We start from the raw sequence: 8,218 nt of genomic DNA, 5'->3' as shown, positions 1-8,218 counted from the left end.
CATTGGTAGGGCTGAGGCATGAGTCCCTACCAAAGAGGACACACTGCAGCGTGGATGTGGTGACTGCTGGTGTGTTTCTTGCATTACAACTGCTGCCCAAGAATCCCAGCGAGAGATCTGTACTTCTGCAGAGAACTAGAAAATGACCAAGAGCTAAGCTGTGAGGATCAAAGGCAAACAGCATCCATGTGAATGTGGTTGCTCAGACAGACCAAAAATAGCAAAGCCATGCTGCTACTGGAGCATGAAGCAACTCCAAGGGACTTAACAGCGGTCAGTGCAACAGGCTGGGAAGTTCTGCCAGGCAGCCAGATGTTGTTGTTGGGGGAACATATCCAGTACAGCTCGGCATCTGGGACCCAAGATTACCACTGAAATGGAGGAAAGTGCTGGGATGTGGTGGACAAAAGGCTTGTGGGGCTGTACTCCACCCTTCTTTTCAATTAATTGAAAAACATTCTTGGAAAGCTGGGGTGCTAGAAAGGGCAAGTTTTAAAACACAACTGAAGAATAACTTAAGCATGTTATTTATATATTTACAAAACCATGTGTCTCTTATTAAGACTTTTTATTCTTATTTCTTACGAGACCATTGTTTGAGAGCTGGGAAGTATATACTGAAATTAAACCACTCACTAATATTTATATTTTATTTATAGTATGATATATATGTGTGTGTGGGAGTTTTCCTATAGGTGATAAGTCTGGGCCTGAGCCTGCTCCCAGTTAAATCCAGGCAAAACTCCCATTAACATTAATAGGAGGAGAACCTGACCTGGTAAGGGTCAGTAAGACTTCCCCTGAGCTCAGCAGGCCCTGAATCAAGTCCAAAGGATGACTGGGCTCATGGAGGCTCATTCAAATCCACTTTGCCTGAATATGGTGATAAATCACTTGCTATCCTAAGTCAGCTTCAAGGAAACTTGTATCCTCTCATGCTTGCTTGTGCCTGGCTGAAATCAGAGATGCTGTGTTGGTACATTAGGAGTGGAGTTTGCTAGATTTCTTTTTTCCAGTTTCTGTTTTATACATTAAGGGCAGAAGCTTTCAGAAATGCCAGCTCTTTTTTGCTGTTTTCTGGGAAAGATCTGATTTTTGAAAGCATTCTGCATTTGCTGTTCATATTGAATGTTCCTGCAAGGAACAGTGGTCAGCAGCTCTAAAAGGCTCTCAGGCTCAAACTGAACAGACAGAGTGGGAGACACCTACATGGTCCTTTTTTGAAAATTAAAAAAAAAAAAAGGTACATAGAAAGCAACAACCTGATCCAATAAACTCCATAACCACACCTAAAATCTTAATAATCCTTCCTTGTTCATCCAAGTGCTTCAGCACATGCTGAAGGGCTTTGGTGGGAATTGGATGTGTCTAATGCTAAGTACATCTTACAGTGCTCTGGTGGTGGATGCTCAAGCTGAGCTCCCGGAAGGCGCAGCCTACCTCTCCAAGGTGGGCATGGTACCACGTCTAGCTTCCCAGCCTCAGTCCCTGAGCGATGTTGCAAAGACCACTGGACTAGCAAAAGGACTTACTGGTTTTTCACCCTGAATTTATATGAACCCATACAAACTTAAACCATACCAAAATGCCCTCTTTTTCTCTGATTTGCACTTTGAATAGCTATCTGTGACAGTGCTAAATAGATGAAAGGCATTATTAACAGCAACAGGAGTGAATTCTGCTGTGCTGCCATTTCCAGTGCTTTCGTACATGTGGGACATTATGGCACAGCGTGCAACAGTTCTTATCAACAGTGACAACCACAGATTTGCTGGGGAGAAAGGAAGGGGCAGGAGGAAAGAGCCTCTGCCCTGCTCAGGCGGAGCCAGCCAGAGCAAAGTTCACACCGTATGATGCAGTTGCCTGCCCAGCCCCTGTTACAATGGGAAACCAGAGCTTGCAAGTGCCACTGCGAGGAGTTCTGCAGCACAAGAATGGGGGAGCAAGTTGTCTGCCCTGCAACAGTTTTATTTTTGTATTAACTTCCACAAAAAAGGGTTCTAAATAAATTTAATAAATTAATAAATAAATAAATAAATAAAGACTATGTGAGGGTAGAAGAAAGTCAGGTTTTTATTTTAATTTTACCCAAGACAGTTTGTATTAATTCAAATATCCTGCATCTTTATAATTTGAGAGCTGAAATGAAACTGGGCATAAGCCCTGAGCACAATTTCAGAGGGTTGGTATCTTAAACAGGAAACAGGAAAATAGCACTAAAATATTGACTAAGATATTTGCCGTGAATATCTAGACAGTCACCAGCTCATGACCATGGACAGGTAGAAATTCTTGTTGGTAGAAACAGAGAACACTTAGACCTGCCATCCTTGAAATTTTGTGTTATAGTCCCTGAACTGCTAGGTTTTTATGAAGCACCATGTGTTCTAAGAGGTACTTTAGCATAAAACATTGGTGTTTCATGAAGAGATCCCTTTAATGCTAAGGTTAGATTAGAGACTACCACACAGGATGCATATTTCATCTGTACAGCCCTGAACGTGATGGAGATCTTGAATGCATCCTCCTTTGTAACTGCAACTAGAGAGGCATCCACTCTAATCATAATTATAATTAATAATCATTAAAAAACAAGAATAGGTTCCATTCATTATTTCAACATTTTTTCGCAAACTGGCACATTGAAAATTCTCTGTCTCATATCTTACTTAAGCTAGCAGCATGCTTTATGTGGCCATTCTTCCAGATGTTATGATTACATTTCCAGACTCTCCAGAATTACTCTTCTGGCACATATGAGTTTCAAGGAAAGCTTGAGTGGCAAGAAGAAGGAATTTAAAATAGTGCCCTTTGGAGACATTCAAATATTTTAGAATTATAAAAAAAGGGCAGTGAGTTTTTCCAAGTTGTGCCTCTAGACCTTGATACATTTTGGCCCCTCAGGTGATTTTTTAGACAGTGTTTATCAAGGTTGCAAATTATTAGAATCTGAATTGAGAGCAACTTTAAAGTATGGTGTGTAATAGGCTCTGTAAAGTAGGTTAGCCTTTTTTTAACCCAAAAAGGTTTTGGCCTGCATAATTTGTGCTTGGAAAACATTTTGAGCAAGATGCAGTTGGCTCACTCCATAGCCACGTATCACATACAAGCAGACATCACACTCGCAAGCCAGCCATGTATAACCAGAACTCATAATAGTGTTCAGCTTTCAAAACACTAACCTTGACCCAGGGAGCGAAAGGAGTGGCCCTGCTTGCATGGAGGGAACCTAACATAAACACTCAGGAGTAGTTTTGATACTTTCCAGTTTACGGACACTGACAGCACAGATGAAAAAAATGCATTGAACCTCTGTTCACGATGGACTCCTGATTTTGGGATCCTTACTGATGAGGATAGAAGGTAGTATAGGAAAGTATATGTACTTTTGCTTTGTTTTTTTGGGGAAAGGAGAATCCACACTGAGGTCTGATTCTGTTAAATGGGGGAATAGCACTCCTGCTATTCAGGAGTGACACTCACACTATAACCCCATGTTATTTGAATTCCAACACAGGCTTATTTTTCGACCCACACTCATTCAGAGGAAACTCTGAGTATACATATTATCAATTGAGCAGCTGGCTTTGGTGGCCACCTATGCCCTCCATTGACTGAGGATATGTTTGAGGAAAACCCAAAGAAATATTGCTCTTGTTCCTATTTTCAAACACTTGCAAGAGGTCCAAATACACAACAACAGGACCATACAGGCACCAGGATGAATGCGTGAGGGGATGGACTATAACAAACCCTAAAATCAGGCAATGCTTTCAGGAAAAGCTTTGTTCACATGGGCAATAGTAATTATTCCAGAGGTTCTGTTTAAAAAACAACATAAGCAAAGCGATGGAGTTGGTACAGCACTTTCTGTTTTGAAGTATCACAGAACATCCCACAAAATAAGCAGCCCTTAGACTGCTGACACGCAACTCAACAGAGTATGACAGCCAGTTCTGACCGAAGGCAGAAAGGTTAGACCTATTACAGAAAACAGCTACTGCTTTAAGATCAGTCCGTCAGAAACTCGCTCTGTTGACCTAATTCTGCTTCCACTGAAGCTGATGGGAGTCTTTGGTGGACTTCAGAGTCACCAGAATAAAGCTAAACATTATTTTACCCTCTGAAAATCCCATTCATTGTGACCACATTTCACAAAAAGGATTTTGCTCTTTATGCCGAGGCATCTGCACAGAGCTTAGGGAATCCAATACTGGACAAGCTGAAACACATTTATTTTATTTATATTACATCTACTACATAACATCTGGGCTTAATGTAAAAGTACATCATAGCAGACTAAAACACTACAATCACAAAATGGCCTCTAATCTAACCTAGCACCTTCCCTACACATAAATAAATTTGCCATTTACAAAAAGGCCAGGTTAGAGAAATGAGTGCAAATGCCCTAGGTTGCATTTGTCAAGCTGAAACTTCTCAAGGCTTTGAAAATTTGTGGCCAGAAGGCAACACAATGATCAGCCACAGTGCCTTCCTGCAAAACACCAACTCTAGGATTTCACTCCACAGCTTTTGTAGGAAATGTAATAATTTGTGGTAGAAATGGAGAGTTTAATACATTGCAGTGAGTAATTGCGCAGTTAAAAAGATATTTGTTTGCCTTGAAATGAAGCTACAAAGCAAAGAACCTTTTGCATTACTGATTGCAAAGAGCCTTAATCATCTTTCTTTTCTCTTCTTTTTTCAACGTATCACCTTTATGACATTTAGTATTGACCAGATCAAAAAGTAAATTGACAAAGAACACACCTACTGTGCCAGATAACATGGTAAGATCTTTTTGAAACATGTACGAACTGTTTCTACCTGCTCTTCTTTAATGTTCATATTGGAAAGGAAAAAACCAAAATGAGAAATAGTTTGCCATTTTACTTCTCATTTCAAAATTGCTCTCTCTCCAAGATATTCTGGAGAGAAATTAATTTTCCTGCACATTTTCTCTGACAGAAAAATAAAATCTTTCTGATTCATATATTCCACAGATGTTAAACTGTGATTGCTAATATTGTTCATTGTAAAATTACAAGCTGCTTTTAATTCTTGATGTGATTTAGCAGTCTTGACTTAAGCATGTCCCTTTATGTGAGACGTTAGCATTGAACTGATTTAGAATAATAATAAAAAATCTTGTTGTGCTTTTTTGAACTGATGTGTTTGAGTTTTTTGAAACAAAAGTTAATAGAAATAAATAAATTTAAATGAACAAATAGAAGTAATAAAAACATAACTGAAATTTACACATTGATTCAGGTCTGGCAGGTTTGTCTCGGGGTAACTGGATTCCCATGATTTCAAGTGGATTTCAAGACTGAATTCTGTGGAATTGGAATCTTTGGTGAGAAGACCCAGACTTACACTTGCTTTTATTCCCTTATAATTGATTAAAGTATATTTCAAGCTTCCCAAATATTTCCATTAAGGGTTCTTTGTTTTCATGAAACATTCTTTATGGGAACGCCAAACCTCAAACTATACCCCAAATCAGCCGGATCGGGCAGCTTTTTAACATTTCTTTGGGCCCAGGTCTATAAAGTCCTCAGCATTTATCTGCAACTCACTGAGGCTTCATTAACCATATGTTCGGGGCACCAAAAGATTGAACAATCAAACCTATATTTCTGGTACGGCAGTGGTGTGGAAGGCAAGGCTTAAACCCCAAATGGTGAAAGCATGTTTCAGGAAGCTACAGGGCTATTTTGGGCAAAAGGATGAGGAAATTCTATAACACCAGCCTATTTTACAAAGTCCCGTTAGATCACACAACCTTTTTGGTGCCTAAGAACAAACCAGCAGAAAAGAATCTCAATTACCTTCAGATGCACGAGTAACTCATTGGTTCTAATAAGTACCAAGCCTGTGCATGTGCTTTTAAGGGCACTATTTATGAAAATACTACCAGACTAAGATGCTGGCAGATTTATGTGCTGGGTGGAATTCTACCTTTTTGTAGAAGGTGAAGATGAGCATCTCCTATCTTGGAAACAGCAGCTATTCTGTAAGCACAGGAACGGCTTTTCTCAAGATGCGTTCTGGATAATAGGAGGAAACCTCAGATCTGCAACAATCCTGGCTTTCTAATATAAGACACGCATTCATTGCAACCTGTAAATCAATGGCATGACAGCTACGCTTTGCCTGAATGACGAGAGAAGATTGATATTTTTAAATTACATGTTAATAGAGTGAAATTGCTATAGGCTTTTTTGAGGTTTTAATATTATTTCTGAACTGAGAACTTAGAGACACTGGCAATGCCAGGGCGGGGGGGGGGGGGGGGGGGGGGAGGGGGACGGAGGGGGAAGAAAAGAAAGGGGAAAAAAAAAGAGAGAGAGAGACTTTAAAATACTTTGAATATTTTATAACTCCAGCTCAGGAGACATTAAATTTGACTCTTTGTTATTACTTAAATATCTGAAAAATATTAGTAAAATATTTAATATTAAATGAAACATTGCAAGAACTTAATAATGAACCTCTGACAAAAATTACACTGCATGGTTGAAAAGAAAGAGAAGTTAACTGTTGTTTTACATTAACTGTGGTTCATTTTCCCCCAGATTTATACAAAGGTCTGCTGGCATGACACAGAGGGATTTTAAAAGTCTAAAGAAAGCAGATAAGAAAAAAAAAGTAGCAATTTCTACAGTAAAACTTTAAAATGGGAAGAACTTATTTGTGCTGGATTCTAAGGCTATGTCAAGGCTGCTAAATAAATCAGGTCCAGGGAGTATGCCTGGCCTGAAGGCCAGTCTGACTACATCTACAGTACTTGGCCTTGCTCCTTCCCACCACCCCACCTTTATCCTTTACATTGTGCAATGGTGGCCCTAAGACACAGCTACAATTTTGATGTGTTTTTTCAGTTCAGTATGCCTGAAATAACATGTGGGTCCACCAGAATGGTATTTTCATCATATGAGGCTGATACATGTGTTGCATGAGGACACAGAGACGTTGGAAGGTGCAAAGCCTGCTGGATCTCAAAGGTCTGTCCTGGCAAGGGGCATCTAAACTTGGTTCAGTCTTATCTGTATTCCCCATCAGAAATGGTTTCTGCTCTATGCTTTCCCTGTGTCATGCCTAGGCATTGCCTTAGGGAGCAGCACTTGGCAAAGGCCAAAACAACCAGGGAAGGTACTCAAAATTAAGCAGCACAGATGCTCCTCAGTCAGTGCTCAAGCACACTCCCTGGACCAATTTTATTTAGCAACAAAGACACAGCCCAAATGATTAAAGGAGCTTTACCACACCCATGAGAACTGTGGCTTGCGATACAGGTCAAAATACCATCTACAGAATGCAAACTTAGCTTTCTCTGCAATTTTGTTACTGTTATGGCCCACCTCCAAGGAAGACACAACCAGTTGTATGTGAAGGAGGCCAAGCGCTCCAGGATGAGGGGAAGGAAAGGGAGCACCCAGCCAGGACACATTCCTGGATTTGCCCCTGCCCTGCTCTGTGACTACCTGACACAGCTTCTGCCACAATTTCTCCACCTGTAAATGCAGGTGATGATCCCTTCTAAAGAGATTGGAAGAGGGGTTGGCTCTGTTTCATGATGTAAAGAATAACATGATAAAAAAGGAAGCTCTAGGAGTTTTAACGTTAAAATGGTATTGGTTATCAGGGGTAGAATTAAAACATATGGTAATTTGCTTTCCACAAGTGCTGTAATTAGGAGTCTCCTGGCTTCTGCATTCATGTATAGAGCAGCCTTTCATTTCTTGAAGAAGGGAGAGAAAAGGTGCAATTTCCATTGATCCTAGTTTTTATATGCATATACCTATCTTGTAACATTCAAACCTTATTTCTTTTTGGAACACCTGGTGAGCCAGCATTGCCTCACCTAAAAAGCCATTCTTTGCTTTCTGTTATACCTCTTTAGTGTGAAAATGCCTGCTTGGTCACCAGTTAGTGTTGAAACATTAAGAGGAAATTTTGAGAGCACAGGTAAGAGACACCAATAGAAGAAAATGACCCAAGGCTACCCTCAGGTTTGATTCTGACTCTGCGACTTAGAGCACATCACAATGGTTAACAGTTTTGAAAGGTATTTAAACTCATAGCTCAAATCAAAAGCAGTAGCTTTAAAATAAATTCCTTCAAAAATTAGGACTTTCACCCAACTAAACTTAGATCCCAAATCCAGGTCTGAGTTCTAAAATAAGTCTTGATTTTTTTTTTCCACATTAAC

This window comes from Haliaeetus albicilla, chromosome 21, assembly GCF_947461875.1.
Source record: "Haliaeetus albicilla chromosome 21, bHalAlb1.1, whole genome shotgun sequence".
Classification (NCBI taxonomy): domain Eukaryota; kingdom Metazoa; phylum Chordata; class Aves; order Accipitriformes; family Accipitridae; genus Haliaeetus; species Haliaeetus albicilla.
Note: the sequence above shows the minus strand (reverse complement) of the source record.